Consider the following 27928-nt stretch of genomic DNA (forward strand, 5'->3'; position numbering starts at 1 on the left):
TGTTGAATTACTACTTTTTAAAGCCTCAATGTGACCAAAACTGCCATTTTTACAGACATTTTCTCATACTCGGAAGCTTCTATTTCGACCAATTACAGTCATTTAAATAACTCTAAACACACTTATTTTTGTTCCAAGAGTTCTAATTCACATGCAATAGTCATTTACAGTCAAAAAATTAAACATAAAAAAATTACAATTTCTGACCATCTGGTGAAAGTTCGACAGGTCACGGGTCACCGTTTTTCATCAGAGAATTGATTTTTTGGACTATAGAAAAATGTATACAAAATGTCATTTAGATTGAGACTCATGTTGAATTACTACTTTTTAAAGCCTCATTGTGACCAAAATTGCCATTTTCACAGACTTATTCTCCTACTCAGAAGCTTCTATTTCGACCAATTTCAGGCATTAAAATGACTCTAAACACACTTATTTTAGTTCCAAAAGTGATAATTCACATGCAAAAGTCATTTACAGTCAAAAAATTAAACATAAAAAAATTACAATTTCTGACCATCTGGAGAAAGTTCGACAGGTCACGGGTCACCGTTTTTCAACAGAAAATGGATTTTTTGGACTGTAGAAAAATGTTTTCAAAATGTCATTTGGATTGAGACTCATGTTGAATTACTACTTTTTAAAGCCCCAAATTGACCAAAATTGCCATTTTTACAGACTTTTTCTCCTACTCAAAAGCTTCAATTTCGACCAATTTCAGGCAATTAAATGACTCTAAACACACTTATTTTAGTTCCAAAAGTGATAATTCACATGCAATAGTCATTTACAGTCAAAAAACTTAAACCTAAAAAAATTACAATTTCTGACCATCTGGAGAAAGTTCGACAGGTCACGGGTCACCGTTTTTCATCAGAAAATTGATTTTTTGGACTGTAGAAAAATGTATTCAAAATGTCATTTGGATTGTGTCTCATGTTGAATAACTCCTTTTTAAAGCCCCAATTTGACCAAAATTGCCATTTTTACAGACTTTTTCTCCTACTCAAAAGCATCTATTTCGAACAATTTCAGGCATTTAAATGACTCTAAACACACTTATTTTAGTTCCAAAAGTGATAATTAACGTGCAATAGTCATTTACAGTCAAAAAATTAAACATAAACAAATTACAATTTCTGACCATCTGGAGAAAGTTCGACAGGTCATGGGTTACCGTTTTTCATCAGAAAATGGATTTTTTGGACTATAGAAAAATGTATACAAAACGTCATTTGGATTGAGACTCATGTTGAATTACTACTTTTTAAAGCCTCAATGTGACCAAAACTGCCATTTTTACAGTCATTTTCTCATACTCGGAAGCTTCTATTTCGACCAATTACAGGCATTTAAATGACTCTAAACACACTTATTTTTGAGCCAAGAGTTCTAATTCACATGCAATAGTCATTTACAGTCAAAAAATTAAACATGAAAAAATTACAATTTCTGACCATCTGGTGAAAGTTCGACAGGTCACGGGTCATTGTTTTTCATCAGAAAATTGTTTTTTTGGACTGTAGAAAAATTCATTCAAAATGTCATTTAGATTGAGCCTCATGTTGACTAACCACTTTTTAACGCCTCAATGTGACCAAAATTGCTATTTTTACAGACTTTTTCTCCTTCTGAGAAGCTTCTATTTCTGCCAATTTCAGGCATTAAAAAGACTCTAAACACACTTATTTTAGTTCCAAAAGTGATAATTCACATGCAATAGTCATTTACAGTCAAAAAATTAAACATAAAAAAATTACAATTTCTGACCATCTGGAGAAATTTCGACAGGTCACGGGAACTGTTTTTCATCAGAAAATTGATTTTTTGGACTGTAGAAAAATGTATTCAAAATGTCATTTGGATTGAGACTCATGTAAAATAACTACTTTTTAAAGCCTCATGTGACCAAAATTGCCATTTTTACAGACTTTTTCTCCTACTCAGAAGCTTCTATTTCGACCAATTTCAGGCATTTAAATGACTCTAAACACACTTATTTTAGTTCCAAAAGTGATAATTAACATGCAATAGTCATTTACAGTCAAAAAATTAAACATAAAAAAATTACAATTTCTGACCATCTGGAGAAAGTTCGACAGGTCACAGGTCACCGTTTTTCATCAGAAAATGGATTTTTTGGACTATAGAAAAATGTATACAAAATGTCATTTGGATTGAGACTCATGTTGAATTACTACTTTTTAAAGCCTCAATGTGACCAAAACTGCCATTTTTACAGACTTTTTCTCATACTCGGAAGCTTCTATTTCGACCAATTACAGGCATTTAAATGACTCTAAACACACTTATTTTTGTTCCAAGATTTCTAATTCACATAAAATAGTCATTTACAGTCAACAAATTAAACATAAAAAAATTACAATTTCTGACCATCTGGTGAAAGTTCGACAGGTCACGGGTCATTGTTTTTCATCAGAAAACTGTTTTTTTGGACTGTAGAAAAATTCATTCAAAATGTTATTTAGATTGAGCCTCATGTTGACTAACCACTTTTTAACGCCTCAATGTGACCAAAATTGCTATTTTTACAGACTTTTTCTCCTACTGAGAAGCTTCTATTTTTGCCAATTTCAGGCATTAAAAAGACTCTAAACACACTTATTTTAGTTCCAAAAGTGATAATTCACATGCAATAGTCATTTACAGTCAAAAAATTAAACATAAAAAAATTACAATTTCTGACCATCTGGAGAAATTTCGGCAGGTCACGGGAACTGTTTTTCATCAGAAAATTGATTTTTTGGACTGTAGAAAAATGTATTCAAAATGTCATTTGGATTGAGACTCATGTAAATAACTACTTTTTAAAGCCTCAATGTGACCAAAATTGCCATTTTTACAGACTTTTTCTCCTACTCAGAAGCTTCTATTTCGACCAATTTCAGGCATTTAAATGACTCTAAACACACTTATTTTATTTCCAAAAGTGATAATTAACATGCAATAGTCATTTACAGTCAAAAAATTAAACATAAAAAAATTACAATTTCTGACCATCTGGAGAAAGTTCGATAGGTCACGGGTCACCGTTTTTCATCAGAAAATGGAATTTTTGGACTATAGAAAAATGTATACAAAATGTAATTTGGATTGAGACTCATGTTGCATTACTACTTTTTAAAGCCTCAATGTGACCATAACTGCCATTTTTACAGACTTTTTATCCTACTCAGAAGCTTCTATTTCGACCATTTCAGGCATTAAAATGACTCTAAACACACTTATTTTAGTTCCAAAAGTGATAATTAACATGCAATAGTAATTTACAGTCAAAAAATTAAACGTAAAAAAATTACAATTTCTGACCATCTGGAGAAAGTTCGACAGGCCACGGGTCACCGTTTTTCATCAGAAAATGGAGTTTTTGGACTGTAGAAAAATGTATTCAAAATGTCATTTGGATTGTGCCTCATGTTGAATAACTATTTTTTAAAGCCAAATTGTGACCAAAATTGCCATTTTCACAGACTTATTCTCCTACTCAGAAGCTTCTATTTCGACCAATTTCAGGCATTAAAATGACTCTAAACACAATTATTTTAGTTCCAAAAGTGATAATTCACATGCAATAGTCATTTACAGTCAAAAAATAAAGTTAAAAAAATTACAATTTCTGACCATCTGGAGAAAGTTTGACACGTCACGGGTGATCGTTTTTCATCAGAAAATTGTTTTTTTGGACTGTAGAAAAATTCATTCAAAATGTCATTTGGATTGAGCCTCATGTTGAATAACTACTTTTTAAAGCCTCCATGTGACCAAAATTGCCATCTTTACAGACTTTTTCTCCTACTAAAAAGCTTCTATTTCGAACAATTTCAGGCATTTAAAAGACTCTAAACACACTTATTTTAGTTACAAAAGTGATAATTCACATGCAATAGTCATTTACAGTCAAAAAATTAAACATAAAAAAATTACAATTTCTGACCATCTGGAGAAAGTTGGACAGGTCACGGGTCACCGTTTTTCATCAGAAAATGGATTTTTTGGACTATAGAAAAATGTATACAAAATGTCATTTGGATTGAGACTCATGTTGAATAACTACTTTTTAAAGCCCCAATTTGACCAAAATTGCCATTTTTACAGATTTTTTATCATACTCAAAAGCTTCTATTTCGACAAATTTCAGGCATTAAAATGACTCTAAACGCACCTATTTTAGTTCCAAAAGTGATAATTCACATGCAATAGTCATTTACAGTCAAAAAATAAAGTTAAAAAAATTACAATTTCTGACCATCTGGAGAAAGTTCGACAGGTCACGGGTCATCGTTTTTCATCAGAAAATTGTTTTTTTGGACTGTAGAAAAATGTATACAAAATGTCATTTGGATTGTGCCTCATGTTGAATAACTATTTTTTAAAGCCTCATTGTGACCAAAATTGCCATTTTCACAGACTTATTCTCCTACTCAGAAGCTTCTATTTCGACCAATTTCAGGCATTAAAATGACTCTAAACACACTTATTTTAGTTCCAAAACTGATAATTCACATGCAAAAGTCATTTACAGTCAAAAAATTAAACATAAAAAAATTACAATTTCTGACCATCTGGAGAAAGTTCGACAGGTCACGGGTCACCGTTTTTCATCAGAAAATGGATTTTTTGGACTGTAGAAAAATGTTTTCAAAATGTCATTTGGATTGAGCCTCTTGTTGAATAACTACTTTTTAAAGCCCCAATTTGACCAAAATTGCCATTTTTACAGATTTTTTATCCTACTCAAAAGCTTCTATTTCGACAAATTTCAGGTATTAAAATGACTCTAAACAAACTTATTTTAGTTCCAAAAGTGATAATTCACATGCAATAGTCATTTACAGTCAGAAAATTAAATATAAAAAAATTATCATTTCTGACCATCTGGAGAAAGTTCGACAGGTCACGGATCACCTTTTTTCATCAGAAAATGGATTTTTTGGACTGTAGAAAAATGCATTCAAAATGTCATTTGGATTGTGTCTCATGTTGAATTACTACTTTTTAAAGCCTCTATTTGACCAAAATTGCCAATTTTACAGTCTTTTTCTCCTACTCAGAAGCTTCTATTTTGACCAATTTCAGGCATTAAAATGACTCTAAACACAATTATTTTAGTTCCAAAAGTGATAATTCACATACAATAGTCATTTACAGTCAAATAATTAAACATTAAAAAATTACAATTTCTGAACATCTGGAGAAAGTTTGACAGGTCACAGGTCATCGTTTTTCAACAGAAAATGGATTTTTTGGACTATAGAAAAATGTTTTCAAAATGTTTTTTGGATTGAGCCTCTTGTTGAATAACTACTTTTTAAAGCCCCAATTTGACCAAAATCGCCATTTTTACAGATTTTTTATCATACTCAAAAGCTTATATTTCGACAAATTTCAGGCATTAAAATGACTCTAAACGCACCTATTTTAGTTCCAAAAGTGATAATTCACATGCAATAGTCATTTACAGTCAAAAAATAAAGTTAAAAAAATTACAATTTCTGACCATCTGGAGAAAGTTTGACAGGTCACGGGTCATCGTTTTTCATCAGAAAATTGTTTTTTTGGACTGTAGAAAAATTCATTCAAAATGTCATTTGGATTGTGTCTCATGTTGAATTACTACTCTTTAAAGCCTCTATTTGACCAAAATTGCCATTTTTACAGTCTTTTTCTCCTACTCAGAAGCTTCTATTTTGACCAATTTCAGGCATTAAAATGACTCTAAACACAATTATTTTAGTTCCAAAAGTGATAATTCACATGCAATAGTCAATTACAGTCAAAAAATTAAACTTAAAAAAATTACAATTTCTGACCATCTGGAGAAAGTTCGACAGGTCACGAATCATCATTTTTCATCAGAAAATAGTTTTTTTGGACTGTAGAAAAATTCATTCAAAATGTCATTTGGATTGCGACTCGTGTTGAATTACTACTTTTTAAAGCCTCCATGTGACCAAAATTGCAATTTTTACAAACTTCTTCTCCCACTAAAAAGCTTCTATTTTGAACAATTTCAGGCATTTAAAAGACTCTAAACACACTTATTTTAGTTACAAAAGTGATAATTCACATGCAATAGTCATTTACAGTCAAAAAATCAAACATAAAAAAATTGCAATTTCTGACCATCTCGAGAAAGTTCGACAGGTCACGGGTCATCGTTTTTCATCAGAAAATTGTTTTTTTGGAGTGTAGAAAAATTCATTCAAAATGTCATTTGGATTGAGACTCATGTTGAATTACTACTTTTTAAAGCCTCTATGTGACCAAAATTGCCATTTTTACAGACTTTTTCTCCTACTCAGAAGCTTCTATTTCTACCAATTTCAGGCATTAAAAAGACTCTAAACACACTTATTTTAGTTACAAAAGTGATAATTCACATACAATAGTCATTAACAGCCAAAAACTTAAACAATAAAAAATTACCAATTCTGACCATCTGGAGAATGTTCGACAGGTCACGGGACACTGTTTTTCATCAGAAAATAGATTTTTTTAACTTTACAAAAATGTATTCAAAATGTCATTTGGATTGTGTCTCATGTTGAATAACTACTTTTTAAAGCCTCAATGTGACCAAAATTGCCATTTTTATAGACTTTTTCTACTACTCAGAAGCTTCTATTTCGACCAATTTCAGGCATTAATATGACTCTAAACACACTTCTTTTAGTTCCAAAAGTGATAATTCACATGCAATAGTCATTTACAGTCAAAAAATTAAACATAAAAAAATTACAATTTCTGACCATCTGGAGAATGTTCGAAAGGTCACGGGACACTGTTTTTCATCAGAAAATAGATTTTTTTGACTTTACAAAAAATGTATTCAAAATGTCATTTGGATTGTGTCTCATGTTGAATAACTACTTTTTAAAGCCTCAATGTGACCAAAATTGCCATTTTTATAGACTTTTTCTCCTACTCAGAAGCTTCTATTTCGACCAATTTCAGGCATTAATATGACTCTAAACACACTTCTTTTAGTTCCAAAAGTGATAATTCACATGCAATAGTCACTTACAGTCAAAAAATTAAAGTAAAAAAAATTACAATTTCTGACCATCTGGAGAAAGTTCGACAGGTCATCGTTTTTCATCAGAAAATTGTTTTTTTGGACTGTAGAAAAATTCATTCAAAATGCCATTTGGATTGAGACTCATGTTGAATTTCTACTTTTTAAAGCCTCTATGTGACCAAAATTGCCATTTTTACAGACTTTTTCTCCTACTCAGAAGCTTCTATTTCGACCAATTACAGGCATTTAAATGATTCTAAACACACTTATTTTTGTTCCAAGAGTTCTATTTCACATGCAATAGTCATTTAGAGTCAAAAAATTCAACATAAAAAAATTACAATTTCTGACCATCTGGAGAAAGTTCGACAGGTCACGGGTCACCGTTTTCCATCAGAAAATGGATTTTGTGGACTGTAAGGGTGGCGTAGTTCGCGAAGTAGCACTTCACGAAGCTACGCAAAGTGAAGTTCGCACTACACGAGCTACGCGTAGCACTTCGCGAACTGCGTAGTAACATGTTCGCACTGTGCAAGATGTTGTTTTCAATGATTGCACAGTGCGGACAAGCAACCGGCACTGTGCAATCATTGAAAATGGCATCTTGCACAGTGCGAGCTGTAGTTTTCTGCTGCTCGAGTAGATTTTTACTCGAGCAGCAGCTTTCTCAACGCGAACTGGTAGTTTCTCATCGCGAGCAGTCGCGAGCATACGCGACCCCTCGCAATGAGAAACCTGACCTCCTCGCGTTGGGAATCTCGCCGGGAGGTTTATTTTACATGCTCGCGATCGCGAACAAGGAAAAAGTCTCGCCGGGATGTCATTTTGCTTGCTCGCGGTCGCCAACTTGACGTTGAGGACCGCGAGCAAGCAAAAAATGACCGCAGCACTACGCAACACTACGCTACGCGTGTTCGCACTGTGCTACGTGCAGTTCGCGTAGTGCGAAGTAGCGCGAACTTCGCAAACTACGCGAGCGTAGCGTAGTGCTTCACCCAGGCCTAGTGGACTGTAGAAAAATGTATTCAAAATGTCATTTGGATTGAGCCTCATGTTGAATAACTACTTTTTAAAGCCCCAATTTGACCAAAATTGCCATTTTTACAGACTTTTTCTCCTACTCAAAAGTTTCTATTTCGACCAATTTCAGGCATTTAAATGACTTTAAACAAACTTATTTTAGTTCCAAAAGTGATAATTAACATGCAATAGTCATTTACAGTCAAAAAATTAAACATAAAAAAAATACAATTTCTGACCATCTGGAGAAAGTTCGACAGGTCACGGGTCACCGTTTTTCATTAGAAAATGGATTTTTTGGACTGTAGAAAAATGTATTCAAAATGTCATTTGGATTGAGACGCATGTTGAATAACTACTTTTTAAAGCCTCAATGTGACCAAAATTGCCATTTTTACAGACTTTTTCTCCTACTCAGAAGCTTCTATTTCTACCAATTTCAGGCATTAAAATGACTCTAAACACACTTATTTTAGTTCCAAAAGTGATAATTCACATGCAATAGTCATTTACAGTCAAAAATTTAAAGTAAAAAAAATTACAATTTCTGACAATCTGGAGAAAGTTCGACAGGTCACGGGTCATCGTTTTTCATCAGAAAATTGTTTTTTTGGAGTGTAGAAAAATTCATTCAAAATGTCATTTGGATTGAGACTCATGTTGAATTACTACTTTTTAAAGCCTCTATGTGACCAAAATTGCCATTTTTACAGACTTTTTCTCCTACTCAGAAGCTTCTATTTCTACCAATTTCAGGCATTAAAAAGACTCTTAACACACTTATTTTAGTTACAAAAGTGATAATTCACATACAATAGTCATTTACAGCCAAAAACTTAAACAATAAAAAATTACCAATTCTGACCATCTGGAGAATGTTCGACAGGTCACGGGACACTGTTTTTCATCAGAAAATTGTTTTTTTTGACTTTGGAAAAATGTATTGAAAATGTCATTTGGATTGTGTCTCATGTTGAATAACTACTTTTTAACCCCTTCAATGCCCATGACGAGCTGGACTCGTCATGGGCTGCGGTGGCGCTGTGCCCATGACGAGTCCAGCTCGTCATGAACTCCGCCCGCTAATGAAAGGCGCGGCACTGGGCGGGGAAAGGGGCGGGCATGCAAGGGGTTAAAGCCCCAATTTGACCAAAATTGCCATTTTTACAGACTTTTTCTCCTACTGAGAAGCTTCTATTTCGGCCAATTTCAGGAATTAAAAAGAATCTAAACAGACTTATGTTAGTTCCAAAAGTGATAATTCACATGCAATAGTCATTTACAGTCAAAAAATTAAACATAAAAAAATTACAATTTCTGACCATCTGGAGAAATTTCGACAGGTCACGGGACACTGTTTTTCATCAGAAAATTGATTTTTTTGACTTTAGAAAAATGTATTGAAAATGTCATTTGGATTGTGTCTCATGTTGAATAACTACTTTTTAAAGCCCCAATTTGACCAAAATTGCCATTTTTACAGACTTTTTCTCCTACTGAGAAGCTTCTATTTCTGCCAATTTCAGGAATTAAAAAGACTCTAAACACACTTTTTTTAGTTCCAAAAGTGATAATTCACATGCAATAGTCATTTACAGTCAAAAAATTAAACATAAAAAAATTACAATTTCTGACCATCTGGAGAAATTTCGACAGGTCACGGGAACTGCTTTTCATCAGAAAATGGATTTTTTGGACTGTAGAAAAATGTATTCAAAATTTCATTTGGATTGAGACTCATGTTGAATAACTACTTTTTAAAGCCTCAATGTGACCAAAATTGCCATTTTTACAGACATTTTCTCCTACTCAGAAGTTTCTATTTCTACCAATTTCAGGCATTAAAATGACTCTAAACGCACTTATTTTAGTTACAAAAGTGAGAATTCACATGCAATAGTCATTTACAGTCAAAAACTTAAACAATAAAAAATTACCAATTCTGACCATCTGGAGAATGTTCGACAGGTCACGGGACACTGTTTTTCATCAGAAAATTGATTTTTTTGACTTTAGAAAAATGTATTAAAAATGTCATTTGGATTGTGTCTCATGTTGAATAACTACTTTTTAAAGCCCCAATTTGACCAAAATTGCCATTTTTACAGACTTTTTCTCCTACTCAAAAGCTTCTATTTCGACCAATTTGAGGCAATTAAATGACTCTAAACACACTTATTTTAGTTCCAAAAGTGATAATTAACATGCAATAGTCATTTACAGTCAAAAACGTAAACAATAAAAAATTACCAATCTGACCCTCTGTAGAATGTTCGACAGGTCACGGGTCATCATTTTTCATCCGAAAAATGTTTTTTTTGGACTGTAGAAAAATGTATTCAAAATGTCATTTGGATTGTGCCTCATGTTGAATAACTACTTTTTAAAGCCTCAATGTGACCAAAATTGACATTTTTACAGACTTTTTCTCCTAATCAGAAGCTTCTATTTCGACCCATTTCAGGCATTCAAATGACTCTAAACACACTTATTTTAGTTCCAAAAGTGATAATTCACATGCAATAGTCATTTACAGTCAAAAAACTTAAACATAAAAAAATTACAATTTCTGACCATCTTGAGAAAGTTCGACAGGTCACGGGTCACCGTTTTTCATCAGAAAATAGATTTTTTGGACTGTAGAAAAATGTATTCAAAATGTCATTTGGATTGTGTCTCATGTTGAATAGCTACTTTTTAAAGCCCCAATTTGACCAAAATTGCCATTTTACAGACTTTTTCTCCTACTCAAAAGCATCTATTTCGACCAATTTCAGGCATTTAAATGACTCTAAACACACTTATTTTAGTTCCAAAAGTGAAAATTAACATGCAATAGTCATTTACAGTAAAAAAAACTTAAACATAAAAAAATTACAATTTCTGACCATCTGGAGAAAGTTCGACAGGTCACAGGTCACCGTTTTTCATCAGAAAATGGATTTTTTGGACTATAGAAAAATGTATACAAAATGTCATTTGGATTGAGACTCATGTTGAATTACTACTTTTTAAAGCCTCAATTTGACCAAAACTGCCATTTTTACAGACTTTTTCTCATACTCGGAAGCTTCTATTTCGACCAATTACAGGCATTTAAATGACTCTAAACACACTTATTTTTGTTCCAAGAGTTCTAATTCACATGCAATAGTCATTTACAGTCAAAAAATTAAACATAAAAAAATTACAATTTCTGACCATCTGGTGAAAGTTCGACAGGTCACGGGTCATTGTTTTTCATCAGAAAATTGTTTTTTTGGACTGTAGAAAATTTCATTCAAAATGTCATTTGGATTAAGCCTCATGTTGACTAACCACTTTTTAACGCATTAATGTGACCAAAATTGCCATGTTTACAGACTTTTTCTCCTACTGAGAAGCTTCTATTTCTGCCAATTTCAGGCATTAAAAAGACTCTAAACACACTTATTTTAGTTCCAAAAGTGATAATTCACATGCAATAGTCATTTACAGTCAAAAAATTAAACATAACAAAAATTACAATTTCTGACCATCTGGAGAAAGTTCGACAGGTCACGGGTCACCGTTTTTCATCAGAAAATAGATTTTTTGGACTGTAGAAAAATGTATTCAAAATGTCATTTGGATTGTGTCTCATGTTGAATAGCTACTTTTTAAAGCCCCAATTTGACCAAAATTGCCATTTTTACAGACTTTTTCTCCTACTCAAAAGCATCTATTTCGACCAATTTCAGGCATTTAAATGACTCTAAACACACTTATTTTAGTTCCAAAAGTGATAATTAACATGCAATAGTAATTTACAGTCAAAAAACTTAAACATAAAAAAATTACAATTTCTGACCATCTGGAGAAAGTTCGACAGGTCACAGGTCACCGTTTTTCATCAGAAAATGGATTTTTTGGACTATAGAAAAATGTATACAAAATGTCATTTGGATTGAGACTCATGTTGAATTACTACTTTTTAAAGCCTCAATGTGACCAAAACTGCCATTTTTACAGACTTTTTCTCATACTCGGAAGCTTCTATTTCAACCAATTACAGGCATTTAAATGACTCTAAACACACTTATTTTTGTTCCAAGAGTTCTAATTCACATGCAATAGTCATTTACAGTCAAAAAATTAAACATAAAAAAATTACAATTTCTGACCATCTGGTGAAAGTTCGACAGGTCACGGGTCATTGTTTTTCATCAGAAAATTATTTTTTTGAACTGTAGAAAAATTCATTCAAAATGTCATTTGGATTGAGCCTCATGTTGACTAACCACTTTTTAACGCATTAATGTGACCAAAATTGCCATGTTTACAGACTTTTTCTCCTACTGAGAAGCTTCTATTTCTGCCAATTTCAGGCATTAAAAAGACTCTAAACACACTTATTTTAGTTCCAAAAGTGATAATTCACATGCAATAGTCATTTACAGTCAAAAAATTAAACATACAAAAATTACAATTTCTGACCATCTGGAGAAATTCCGACAGGTCACGGGAACTGTTTTTCATCAGAAAATTGATTTTTTGGACTGTAGAAAAATGTATTCAAAATGTCATTTGGATTGAGACTCATGTAAAATAACTACTTTTTAAAGCCTCAATGTGACCAAAATTGCCATTTTTACAGACTTTTTCTCCTACTCAGAAGCTTCTATTTCGACCAATTTCAGGCATTTAAATGACTCTAAACACACTTTTTTTCGTTCCAAAAGTGATAATTAACATGCAATAGTCATTTACAGTCAAAAAATTAAACATAAAAAAATTACAATTTCTGACCATCTGGAGTAAGTTCGACAGGTCACGGATCACCAATTTTCATCAGAAAATGGATTTTTTGGACTATAGAAAAATTTATACAAAATGTCATTTGGATTGAGACTCACGTTGAATTACTACTTTTTAAAGCCTCAATGTGACCAAAACTGCCATTTTTACAGACTTTTTATCCTACTCAGAAGCTTCTATTTCAACCAATTTCAGGCATTAAAATGACTCTAAACACACTTATTTTAGTTCCAAAAGTGATAATTAACATGCAATAGTAATTTACAGTCAAAGAATTTAACATAAAAAAATTACAATTTCTGACCATCTGGAGAAAGTTCGACAGGACACGGGTCACCGTTTTTCATCAGAAAATTGTTTTTTTGGAGTGTAGAAAAATTCATTCAAAATGTCATTTGGATTGAGACTCATGTTGAATTACTACTTTTTAAAGCCTCTATGTGACCAAAATTGCCATTTTTACAGACTTTTTCTCCTACTCAGAAGCTTCTATTTTTACCAATTTCAGGCATTAAAAAGACTCTTAACACACTTATTTTAGTTACAAAAGTGATAATTCACATACAATAGTCATTTACAGCCAAAAACTTAAACAATAAAAAATTACCAATTCTGACCATCTGGAGAATGTTCGACAGGTCACGGGACACTGTTTTTCATCAGAAAATTGTTTTTTTTGACTTTAGAAAAATGTATTGAAAATGTCATTTGGATTGTGTCTCATGTTGAATAACTACTTTTTAAAGCCCCAATTTGACCAAAATTGCCATTTTTACAGACTTTTTCTCCTACTCAAAAGCTTCTATTTCGACCAATTTGAGGCAATTAAATGACTCTAAACACACTTATTTTAGTTCCAAAAGTGATAATTAACATGCAATAGTCATTTACAGTCAAAAACTTAAACAATAAAAAATTACCAATCTGACCCTCTGTAGAATGTTCGACAGGTCACGGGTCATCATTTTTCATCCGAAAAATGTTTTTTTTGGACTGTAGAAAAATGTATTCAAAATGTCATTTGGATTGTGCCTCATGTTGAATAACTACTTTTTAAAGCCTCAATGTGACCAAAATTGACATTTTTACAGACTTTTTCTCCTAATCAGAAGCTTCTATTTCGACCCATTTCAGGCATTCAAATGACTCTAAACACACTTATTTTAGTTCCAAAAGTGATAATTCACATGCAATAGTCATTTACAGTCAAAAAACTTAAACATAAAAAAATTACAATTTCTGACCATCTGGAGAAAGTTCGACAGGTCACGGGTCACCGTTTTTCATCAGAAAATAGATTTTTTGGACTGTAGAAAAATGTATTCAAAATGTCATTTGGATTGTGTCTCATGTTGAATAGCTACTTTTTAAAGCCCCAATTTGACCAAAATTGCCATTTTTACAGACTTTTTCTCCTACTCAAAAGCATCTATTTCGACCAATTTCAGGCATTTAAATGACTCTAAACACACTTATTTTAGCTCCAAAAGTGATAATTAACATGCAATAGTCATTTACAGTCAAAAAACTTAAACATAAAAAAATTACAATTTCTGACCATCTGGAGAAAGTTCGACAGGTCACAGGTCACCGTTTTTCATCAGAAAATTGATTTTTTGGACTATAGAAAAATGTATACAAAATGTCATTTGGATTGAGACTCATGTTGAATTACTACTTTTTAAAGTCTCAATGTGACCAAAACTGCCATTTTTACAGACTTTTTCTCATACTCGGAAGCTTCTATTTCGACCAATTACAGGCATTTAAATGACTCTAAACACACTTATTTTTGTTCCAAGAGTTCTAATTCACATGCAATAGTCATTTACAGTCAAAAAATTAAACATAAAAAAATTACAATTTCTGACCATCTGGTGAAAGTTCGACAGGTCACGGGTCATTGTTTTTCATCAGAAAATTGTTTTTTTGGACTGTAGAAAAATTCATTCAAAATGTCATTTGGATTAAGCCTCATGTTGACTAACCACTTTTTAACGCATTAATGTGACCAAAATTGCCATGTTTACAGACTTTTTCTCCTACTGAGAAGCTTCTATTTCTGCCAATTTCAGGCATTAAAAAGACTCTAAACACACTTATTTTAGTTCCAAAAGTGATAATTCACATGCAATAGTCATTTACAGTCAAAAAATTAAACATAAAAAAATTACAATTTCTGACCATCTGGAGAAATTTCGACAGGTCACGGGAACTGTTTTTCATCAGAAAAATGATTTTTTGGACTGTAGAAAAATGTATTCAAAATGTCATTTGGATTGAGACTCATGTAAAATAACTACTTTTTAAAGCCTCAATGTGACCAAAATTGCCATTTTTACAGACTTTTTCTCCTACTCAGAAGCTTCTATTTCGACCAATTTCAGGCATTTAAATGACTCTAAACACACTTTTTTTAGTTCCAAAAGTGATAATTAACATGCAATAGTCATTTACAGTCAAAAAATTAAACATAAAAAAATTACAATTTCTGACCATCTGGAGTAAGTTCGACAGGTCACGGATCACCAATTTTCATCAGAAAATGGATTTTTTGGACTATAGAAAAATTTATACAAAATGTCATTTGGATTGAGACTCATGTTGAATTACTACTTTTTAAAGCCTCAATGTGACCAAAACTGCCATTTTTACAGACTTTTTATCCTACTCAGAAGCTTCTATTTCAACCAATTTCAGGCATTAAAATGACTCTAAACACACTTATTTTAGTTCCAAAAGTGATAATTAACATGCAATAGTAATTTACAGTCAAAGAATTAAACATAAAAAAATTACAATTTCTGACCATCTGGAGAAAGTTCGACAGGACACGGGTCACCGTTTTTCATCAGAAAATTGATTTTTTGGACTGTAGAAAAATGTTTTCAAAATGTCATTTGGATTGAGCCTCTTGTTGAATAACTACTTTTTAAAGCCCCAATTTGACCAAAATTGCCATTTTTACAGATTTTTTATCCTACTCAAAAGCTTCTATTTCGACAAATTTCAGGCATTAAAATGACTCTAAACAAACTTATTTTAGTTCCAAAAGTGATAATTCACACGCAATAGTCATTTACAGTCAAATAATTAAACATTAAAAAATTACAATTTCTGAACATCTGGAGAAAGTTTGACAGGTCACAGGTCATCATTTTTCAACAGAAAATTGATTTTTTGGACTGTAGAAAAATGTTTTCAAAATGTCATTTGGATTGAGCCTCTTGTTGAATAACTACTTTTTAAAGCCCCAATTTGACCAAAATTGCCATTTTTACAGATTTTTTATCCTACTCAAAAGCTTCTATTTCGACAAATTTCAGGCATTAAAATGACTCTAAACGCACCTATTTGAGTTCCAAAAGTGATAATTCACATGCAATAGTCATTTACAGTCAAAAAATAAAGTTAAAAAAATTACAATTTCTGACCATCTGGAGAAAGTTCGACAGGTCACAGGTCATCATTTTTCAACAGAAAATTGTTTTTTTGGACTTTAGAAAAATGTATTCAAAATGTCATTTGGATTGAGCCTCATGTTGAATAACTACTTTTTAAAGCCTCCATGTGACCAAAATTGCCATTTTTACAGACTTTTTCTCCTACTAAAAAGCTTCTATTTCGAACAATTTCAGGCATTTAAAAGACTCTAAACACACTTATTTTAGTTACAAAAGTGATAATTCACATGCAATAGTCATTTACAGTCAAAAAATTAAACATAAAAAAATTACATTTTCTGAACCATCTGGAGAAAGTTTGACACGTCACGGGTGATCGTTTTTATCAGAAAATTGTTTTTTTGGACTTTAGAAAAATGTATTCAAAATGTCATTTGGATTGAGACTTATGTTCAATAACTACTTTTTAAAGCCTCAATGTGACCAAAATTGCCATTTTTACAGACTTTTTCTCCTACTCAGAAGCTTCTATTTCGACCAATTTCAGGCATTTAAATGACTCTAAACACACTTATTTTAGTTCCAAAAGTGATAATTAACATGCAATAGTCATTTACAGTCAAAAAATTAAAGTAAAAACAATTACCAATTCTGACCATCTGGAGAATGTTCGACAGGTCACGGGACACTGTTTTACATCAGAAAATGGATTTTTTGGACTGTAGAAAAATGTATTCAAAATGTCATTTGGATTGAGACTCATGTTCAATAACTACTTTTTAAAGCCTCAATGTGACCAAAATTGCCATTTTTACAGACTTTTTCTCCTACTCAGAAGCTTCTGTTTCGACAAATTTCAGGCATTAAAATGACTCTAAACACACTTATTTTAGTTCCAAAAGTGATAATTCACATGCAATAGTCATTTACAGTCAAAAATGTAAAGTAAAAAAAATTACAATTTCTGACAATCTGGAGAAAGTTCGACAGGTCACGGGTCATCGTTTTTCATCAGAAAATTGTTTTTTTGGAGTGTAGAAAAATTCATTCAAAATGTCATTTGGATTGAGACTCATGTTGAATTACTACTTTTTAAAGCCTCTATGTGACCAAAATTGCCATTTTTACAGACTTTTTCTCCTACTCAGAAGCTTCTATTTCTACCAATTTCAGGCATTAAAAAGACTCTTAACACACTTATTTTAGTTACAAAAGTGATAATTCACATACAATAGTCATTTACAGCCAAAAACTTAAACAATAAAAAATTACCAATTCTGACCATCTGGAGAATGTTCGACAGGTCACGGGACACTGTTTTTCATCAGAAAATTGTTTTTTTTTACTTTAGAAAAATGTATTGAAAATGTCATTTGGATTGTGTCTCATGTTGAATAACTACTTTTTAAAGCCCCAATTTGACCAAAATTGCCATTTTTACAGACTTTTTCTCCTACTGAGAAGCTTCTATTTCTGCCAATTTCAGGAATTAAAAAGAATCTAAACAGACTTATTTTAGTTCCAAAAGTGATAATTCACATGCAATAGTCATTTACAGTCAAAAAATTAAACATAAAAAAATTACAATTTCTGACCATCTGGAGAAATTTCGACAGGTCACGGGACACTGTTTTTCATCAGAAAATTGATTTTTTTGACTTTAGAAAAATGTATTGAAAATGTCATTTGGATTGTTACTCATGTTGAATAACTACTTTTTAAAGCCCCAATTTGACCAAAATTGCCATTTTTACAGACTTTTTCTCCTACTGAGAAGCTTCTATTTCTGCCAATTTCGGGAATTAAAAAGACTCTAAACACACTTTTTTTAGTTCCAAAAGTGATAATTCACATGCAATAGTCATTTACAGTCAAAAAATTAAACATAAAAAAATTACAATTTCTGACCATCTGGAGAAATTTCGACAGGTCACGGGAACTGCTTTTCATCAGAAAATGGATTTTTTGGACTGTAGAAAAATGTATTCAAAATTTCATTTGGATTGAGACTCATGTTGAATAACTACTTTTTAAAGCCTCAATGTGACCAAAATTGCCATTTTTACAGACATTTTCTCCTACTCAGAAGTTTCTATTTCTACCAATTTCAGGCATTAAAATGACTCTAAACGCACTTATTTTAGGTACAAAAGTGAGAATTCACATGCAATAGTCATTTACAGTCAAAAACTTAAACAATAAAAAATTACCAATTCTGACCATCTGGAGAATGTTCGACAGGTCACGGGACACTGTTTTTCATCAGAAAATTGATTTTTTTGACTTTAGAAAAAAGTATTAAAAATGTCATTTGGATTGTGTCTCATGTTGAATAACTACTTTTTAAAGCCCCAATTTGACCAAAATTGCCATTTTTACAGACTTTTTCTCCTACTCAAAAGCTTCTATTTCGACCAATTTGAGGGAATTAAATGACTCTAAACACACTTATTTTAGTTCCAAAAGTGATAATTAACATGCAATAGTCATTTACAGTCAAAAACTTAAACAATAAAAAATTACCAATCTGACCCTCTGTAGAATGTTCGACAGGTCACGGGTCATCATTTTTCATCTGAAAAATGTTTTTTTTGGACTGTAGAAAAATGTATTCAAAATGTCATTTGGATTGTGCCTCATGTTGAATAACTACTTTTTAAAGCCTCAATGTGACCAAAATTGACATTTTTACAGACTTTTTCTCCTAATCAGAAGCTTCTATTTCGACCCATTTCAGGCATTCAAATGACTCTAAACACACTTATTTTAGTTCCAAAAGTGATAATTCACATGCAATAGTCATTTACAGTCAAAAAACTTAAACATAAAAAAATTACAATTTCTGACCATCTGGAGAAAGTTCGACAGGTCACGGGTCACCGCTTTTCATCAGAAAATAGATTTTTTGGACTGTAGAAAAATGTATTCAAAATGTCATTTGGATTGTGTCTCATGTTGAATAGCTACTTTTTAAAGCCCCAATTTGACCAAAATTGCCATTTTTACAGACTTTTTCTCATACTCGGAAGCTTCTATTTCGACCAATTACAGGCATTTAAATGACTCTAAACACAATTATTTTAGTTCCAAAAGTGATAATTCACATGCAATAGTCATTTACAGTCAAAAAATTAAACTTAAAAAAATTACAATTTCTGACCATCTGGAGAAAGTTCGACAGGTCACTAATCATCATTTTTTAGCAGAAAATAGTTTTTTTGGACTGTAGAAAAATTCATTCAAAATGTCATTTGGATTGCGACTCGTGTTGAATTACTACTTTTTAAAGCCTCCATGTGACCAAAATTGCAATTTTTACAGACTTCTTCTCCTACTAAAAAGCTTCTATTTTGAACAATTTCAGGCATTTAAAAGACTCTAAACACACTTATTTTAGTTACAAAAGTGATAATTCACATGCAATAGTCATTTACAGTCAAAAAATTAAACATAAAAAAATTACAATTTCTGACCATCTGGAGAAAGTTCGACAGGTCACAGGTCATCATTTTTCAACAGAAAATTGTTTTTTTGGACTTTAGAAAAATGTATTCAAAATGTCATTTGGATTGAGCCTCATGTTGAATAACTACTTTTTAAAGCCTCCATGTGACCAAAATTGCCATTTTTACAGACTTTTTCTCCTACTAAAAAGCTTCTATTTCGAACAATTTCAGGCATTTAAAAGACTCTAAACACACTTATTTTAGTTACAAAAGTGATAATTCACATGCAATAGTCTTTTACAGTCAAAAAATTAAACATAAAAAAATTACATTTTCTGACCATCTGGAGAAAGTTTGACACGTCACGGGTGATCGTTTTTATCAGAAAATTGTTTTTTTGGACTTTAGAAAAATGTATTCAAAATGTCATTTGGATTGAGACTTATGTTCAATAACTACTTTTTAAAGCCTCAATGTGACCAAAATTGCCATTTTTACAGACTTTTTCTCCTACTCAGAAGCTTCTATTTCGACCAATTTCAGGCATTTAAATGACTCTAAACACACTTATTTTAGTTCCAAAAGTGATAATTAACATGCAATAGTCATTTACAGTCAAAAAATTAAAGTAAAAACAATTACCAATTCTGACCATCTGGAGAATGTTCGACAGGTCACGGGACACTGTTTTACATCAGAAAATGGATTTTTTGGACTGTAGAAAAATGTATTCAAAATGTCATTTGGATTGAGACTCATGTTCAATAACTACTTTTTAAAGCCTCAATGTGACCAAAATTGCCATTTTTACAGACTTTTTCTCCTACTCAGAAGCTTCTGTTTCGACAAATTTCAGGCATTAAAATGACTCTAAACACACTTATTTTAGTTCCAAAAGTGATAATTCACATGCAATAGTCATTTACAGTCAAAAATTTAAAGTAAAAAAAATTACAATTTCTGACAATCTGGAGAAAGTTCGACAGGTCACGGGTCATCGTTTTTCATCAGAAAATTGTTTTTTTGGAGTGTAGAAAAATTCATTCAAAATGTCATTTGGATTGAGACTCATGTTAAATTACTACTTTTTAAAGCCTCTATGTGACCAAAATTGCCATTTTTACAGACTTTTTCTCCTACTCAGAAGCTTCTATTTCTACCAATTTCAGGCATTAAAAAGACTCTTAACACACTTATTTTAGTTACAAAAGTGATAATTCACATACAATAGTCATTTACAGCCAAAAACTTAAACAATAAAAAATTACCAATTCTGACCATCTGGAGAATGTTCGACAGGTCACGGGACACTGTTTTTCATCAGAAAATTGTTTTTTTTTTACTTTAGAAAAATGTATTGAAAATGTCATTTGGATTGTGTCTCATGTTGAATAACTACTTTTTAAAGCCCCAATTTGACCAAAATTGCCATTTTTACAGACTTTTTCTCCTACTGAGAAGCTTCTATTTCTGCCAATTTCAGGAATTAAAAAGAATCTAAACAGACTTATTTTAGTTCCAAAAGTGATAATTCACATGCAATAGTCATTTACAGTCAAAAAATTAAACATAAAAAAATTACAATTTCTGACCATCTGGAGAAATTTCGACAGGTCACGGGACACTGTTTTTCATCAGAAAATTGATTTTTTTGACTTTAGAAAAATGTATTGAAAATGTCATTTGGATTGTGTCTCATGTTGAATAACTACTTTTTAAAGCCCCAATTTGACCAAAATTGCCATTTTTACAGACTTTTTCTCCTACTGAGAAGCTTCTATTTCTGCCAATTTCAGGAATTAAAAAGACTCTAAACACACTTTTTTTAGTTCCAAAAGTGATAATTCACATGCAATAGTCATTTACAGTCAAAAAATTAAACATAAAAAAATTACAATTTCTGACCATCTGGAGAAATTTCGACAGGTCACGGGAACTGCTTTTCATCAGAAAATGGATTTTTTGGACTGTAGAAAAATGTATTCAAAATTTCATTTGGATTGAGACTCATGTTGAATAACTACTTTTTAAAGCCTCAATGTGACCAAAATTGCCATTTTTACAGACATTTTCTCCTACTCAGAAGTTTCTATTTCTACCAATTTCAGGCATTAAAATGACTCTAAACGCACTTATTTTAGTTACAAAAGTGAGAATTCACATGCAATAGTCATTTACAGTCAAAAACTTAAACAATAAAAAATTACCAATTCTGACCATCTGGAGAATGTTCGACAGGTCACGGGACACTGTTTTTCATCAGAAAATTGATTTTTTTGACTTTAGAAAAAAGTATTAAAAATGTCATTTGGATTGTGTCTCATGTTGAATAACCACTTTTTAAAGCCCCAATTTGACCAAAATTGCCATTTTTACAGACTTTTTCTCCTACTCAAAAGCTTCTATTTCGACCAATTTGAGGCAATTAAATGACTCTAAACACACTTATTTTAGTTCCAAAAGTGATAATTAACATGCAATAGTCATTTACAGTCAAAAACTTAAACAATAAAAAATTACCAATCTGACCCTCTGTAGAATGTTCGACAGGTCACGGGTCATCATTTTTCATCCGAAAAATGTTTTTTTTGGACTGTAGAAAAATGTATTCAAAATGTCATTTGGATTGTGCCTCATGTTGAATAACTACTTTTTAAAGCCTCAAGGTGACCAAAATTGACATTTTTACAGACTTTTTCTCCTAATCAGAAGCTTCTATTTCGACCCATTTCAGGCATTCAAATGACTCTAAACACACTTATTTTAGTTCCAAAAGTGATAATTCACATGCAATAGTCATTTACAGTCAAAAAACTTAAACATAAAAAAATTACAATTTCTGACCATCTGGAGAAAGTTCGACAGGTCATGGGTCACCGCTTTTCATCAGAAAATAGATTTTTTGGACTGTAGAAAAATGTATTCAAAATGTCATTTGGATTGTGTCTCATGTTGAATAGCTACTTTTTAAAGCCCCAATTTGACCAAAATTGCCATTTTTACAGACTTTTTCTCATACTCGGAAGCTTCTATTTCGACCAATTACAGGCATTTAAATGACTCTAAACACACTTATTTTTGTTCCAAGAGTTCTAATTCACATGCAATAGTCATTTACAGTCAAAAAATTAAACATAAAAAAATTTCAATTTCTGACCATCTGGTGAAAGTTCGACAGGTCACGGGTCATTGTTTTTCATCAGAAAATTGTTTTTTTGGACTGTAGAAAAATTCATTCAAAATGTCATTTGGATTAAGCCTCATGTTGACTAACCACTTTTTAACGCATTAATGTGACCAAAATTGCCATGTTTACAGACTTTTTCTCCTACTGAGAAGCTTCTATTTCTGCCAATTTCAGGCATTAAAAAGACTCTAAACACACTTATTTTAGTTCCAAAAGTGATAATTCACATGCAATAGTCATTTACAGTCAAAAAATTAAACATAAAAAAATTACAATTTCTGACCATCTGGAGAAAGTTTGACACGTCACGGGTGATCGTTTTTATCAGAAAATTGTTTTTTTGGACTTTAGAAAAATGTATTCAAAATGTCATTTGGATTGAGACTTATGTTCAATAACTACTTTTTAAAGCCTCAATGTGACCAAAATTGACATTTTTACAGACTTTTTCTCCTAATCAGAAGCTTCTATTTCGACCCATTTCAGGCATTCAAATGACTCTAAACACACTTATTTTAGTTCCAAAAGTGATAATTCACATGCAATAGTCATTTACAGTCAAAAAACTTAAACATAAAAAAATTACAATTTCTGACCATCTGGAGAAAGTTCGACAGGTCACGGGTCACCGCTTTTCATCAGAAAATAGATTTTTTGGACTGTAGAAAAATGTATTCAAAATGTCATTTGGATTGTGTCTCATGTTGAATAGCTACTTTTTAAAGCCCCAATTTGACCAAAATTGCCATTTTTACAGACTTTTTCTCATACTCGGAAGCTTCTATTTCGACCAATTACAGGCATTTAAATGACTCTAAACACAATTATTTTAGTTCCAAAAGTGATAATTCACATGCAATAGTCATTTACAGTCAAAAAATTAAACTTAAAAAAATTACAATTTCTGACCATCTGGAGAAAGTTCGACAGGTCACTAATCATCATTTTTCATCAGAAAATAGTTTTTTTGGACTGTAGAAAAATTCATTCAAAATGTCATTTGGATTGCGACTCGTGTTGAATTACTACTTTTTAAAGCCTCCATGTGACCAAAATTGCAATTTTTACAGACTTCTTCTCCTACTAAAAAGCTTCTATTTTGAACAATTTCAGGCATTTAAAAGACTCTAAACACACTTATTTTAGTTACAAAAGTGATAATTCACATGCAATAGTAATTTACAGTCAAAAAATTAAACATAACAAAATTACAATTTCTGACCATCTGGAGAAAGTTCGACAGGTCACAGGTCATCATTTTTCAACAGAAAATTGTTTTTTTGGACTTTAGAAAAATGTATTCAAAATGTCATTTGGATTGAGCCTCATGTTGAATAACTACTTTTTAAAGCCTCCATGTGACCAAAATTGCCATTTTTACAGACTTTTTCTCCTACTAAAAAGCTTCTATTTCGAACAATTTCAGGCATTTAAAAGACTCTAAACACACTTATTTTAGTTACAAAAGTGATAATTCACATGCAATAGTCATTTACAGTCAAAAAATTAAACATAAAAAAATTACATTTTCTGACCATCTGGAGAAAGTTTGACACGTCACAGGTGATCGTTTTTATCAGAAAATTGTTTTTTTGGACTTTAGAAAAATGTATTCAAAATGTCATTTGGATTGAGACTTATGTTCAATAACTACTTTTTAAAGCCTCAATGTGACCAAAATTGCCATTTTTACAGACTTTTTCTCCTACTCAGAAGCTTCTATTTCGACCAATTTCAGGCATTTAAATGACTCTAAACACACTTATTTTAGTTCCAAAAGTGATAATTAACATGCAATAGTCATTTACAGTCAAAAAATTAAAGTAAAAACAATTACCAATTCTGACCATCTGGAGAATGTTCGACAGGTCACGGGACACTGTTTTACATCAGAAAATGGATTTTTTGGACTGTAGAAAAATGTATTCAAAATGTCATTTGGATTGAGACTCATGTTCAATAACTACTTTTTAAAGCCTCAATGTGACCAAAATTGCCATTTTTACAGACTTTTTCTCCTACTCAGAAGCTTCTGTTTCGACAAATTTCAGGCATTAAAATGACTCTAAACACACTTATTTTAGTTCCAAAAGTGATAATTCACATGCAATAGTCATTTACAGTCAAAAATTTAAAGTAAAAAAAATTACAATTTCTGACAATCTGGAGAAAGTTCGACAGGTCACGGGTCATCGTTTTTCATCAGAAAATTGTTTTTTTGGAGTGTAGAAAAATTCATTCAAAATGTCATTTGGATTGAGACTCATGTTGAATTACTACTTTTTAAAGCCTCTATGTGACCAAAATTGCCATTTTTACAGACTTTTTCTCCTACTCAGAAGCTTCTATTTCTACCAATTTCAGGCATTAAAAAGACTCTTAACACACTTATTTTAGTTACAAAAGTGATAATTCACATACAATAGTCATTTACAGCCAAAAACTTAAACAATAAAAAATTACCAATTCTGACCATCTGGAGAATGTTCGACAGGTCACGGGACACTGTTTTTCATCAGAAAATTGTTTTTTTTTTACTTTAGAAAAATGTATTGAAAATGTCATTTGGATTGTGTCTCATGTTGAATAACTACTTTTTAAAGCCCCAATTTGACCAAAATTGCCATTTTTACAGACTTTTTCTCCTACTGAGAAGCTTCTATTTCTGCCAATTTCAGGAATTAAAAAGAATCTAAACAGACTTATTTTAGTTCCAAAAGTGATAATTCACATGCAATAGTCATTTACAGTCAAAAAATTAAACATAAAAAAATTACAATTTCTGACCATCTGGAGAAATTTCGACAGGTCACGGGACACTGTTTTTCATCAGAAAATTGATTTTTTTGACTTTAGAAAAATGTGTTGAAAATGTCATTTGGATTGTGTCTCATGTTGAATAACAACTTTTTAAAGCCCCAATTTGACCAAAATTGCCATTTTTACAGACTTTTTCTCCTACTGAGAAGCTTCTATTTCTGCCAATTTCAGGAATTAAAAAGACTCTAAACACACTTTTTTTAGTTCCAAAAGTGATAATTCACATGCAATAGTCATTTACAGTCAAAAACTTAAACAATAAAAAATTACCAATTCTGACCATCTGGAGAATGTTCGACAGGTCACGGGACACTGTTTTTCATCAGAAAATTGATTTTTTTGACTTTAGAAAAAAGTATTAAAAATGTCATTTGGATTGTGTCTCATGTTGAATAACCACTTTTTAAAGCCCCAATTTGACCAAAATTGCCATTTTTACAGACTTTTTCTCCTACTCAAAAGCTTCTATTTCGACCAATTTGAGGCAATTAAATGACTCTAAACACACTTATTTTAGTTCCAAAAGTGATAATTAACATGCAATAGTCATTTACAGTCAAAAACTTAAACAATAAAAAATTACCAATCTGACCCTCTGTAGAATGTTCGACAGGTCACGGGTCATCATTTTTCATCCGAAAAATGTTTTTTTTGGACTGTAGAAAAATGTATTCAAAATGTCATTTGGATTGTGCCTCATGTTGAATAACTACTTTTTAAAGCCTCAATGTGACCAAAATTGACATTTTTACAGACTTTTTCTCCTAATCAGAAGCTTCTATTTCGACCCATTTCAGGCATTAAAATGACTCTAAACACACTTATTTTAGTTCCAAAAGTGATAATTCACATGCAAAAGTCATTTACAGTCAAAAAATTAAACATAAAAAAATTACAATTTCTGACCATCTGGAGAAAGTTCGACAGGTCACGGGTCACCGCTTTTCATCAGAAAATAGATTTTTTGGACTGTAGAAAAATGTATTCAAAATGTCATTTGGATTGTGTCTCATGTTGAATAGCTACTTTTTAAAGCCCCAATTTGACCAAAATTGCCATTTTTACAGACTTTTTCTCATACTCGGAAGCTTCTATTTCGACCAATTACAGGCATTTAAATGACTCTAAACACACTTATTTTTGTTCCAAGAGTTCTAATTCACATGCAATAGTCATTTACAGTCAAAAAATTAAACATAAAAAAATTTCAATTTCTGACCATCTGGTGAAAGTTCGACAGGTCACGGGTCATTGTTTTTCATCAGAAAATTGTTTTTTTGGACTGTAGAAAAATTCATTCAAAATGTCATTTGGATTAAGCCTCATGTTGACTAACCACTTTTTAACGCATTAATGTGACCAAAATTGCCATGTTTACAGACTTTTTCTCCTACTGAGAAGCTTCTATTTCTGCCAATTTCAGGCATTAAAAAGACTCTAAACACACTTATTTTAGTTCCAAAAGTGATAATTCACATGCAATAGTCATTTACAGTCAAAAAATTAAACATAAAAAAATTACAATTTCTGACCATCTGGAGAAAGTTCGACAGGTCACGGGTCACCGTTTTTCATCAGAAAATAGATTTTTTGGACTGTAGAAAAATGTATTCAAAATGTCATTTGGATTGTGTCTCATGTTGAATAGCTACTTTTTAAAGCCCCAATTTGACCAAAATTGCCATTTTTACAGACTTTTTCTCCTACTCAAAAGCATCTATTTCGACCAATTTCAGGCATTTAAATGACTCTAAACACACTTATTTTAGTTCCAAAAGTGATAATTAACATGCAATAGTCATTTACAGTCAAAAAACTTAAACATAAAAAAATTACAATTTCTGACCATCTGGAGAAAGTTCGACAGGTCACAGGTCACCGTTTTTCATCAGAAAATGGATTTTTTGGACTATAGAAAAATGTATACAAAATGTCATTTGGATTGAGACTCATGTTGAATTACTACTTTTTAAAGCCTCAATGTGACCAAAACTGCCATTTTTACAGACTTTTTCTCATACTCGGAAGCTTCTATTTCGACCAATTACAGGCATTTAAATGACTCTAAACACACTTATTTTTGTTCCAAGAGTTCTAATTCACATGCAATAGTCATTTACAGTCAAAAAATTAAACATAAAAAAATTACAATTTCTGACCATCTGGTGAAAGTTCGACAGGTCACGGGTCATTGTTTTTCATCAGAAAATAGTTTTTTTGAACTGTAGAAAAA

The sequence above is a fragment of the Triturus cristatus genome, chromosome 8 (genome assembly GCF_964204655.1).
Source record: "Triturus cristatus chromosome 8, aTriCri1.1, whole genome shotgun sequence".
In the NCBI taxonomy this organism is placed as follows: Eukaryota; Metazoa; Chordata; class Amphibia; order Caudata; family Salamandridae; genus Triturus; species Triturus cristatus.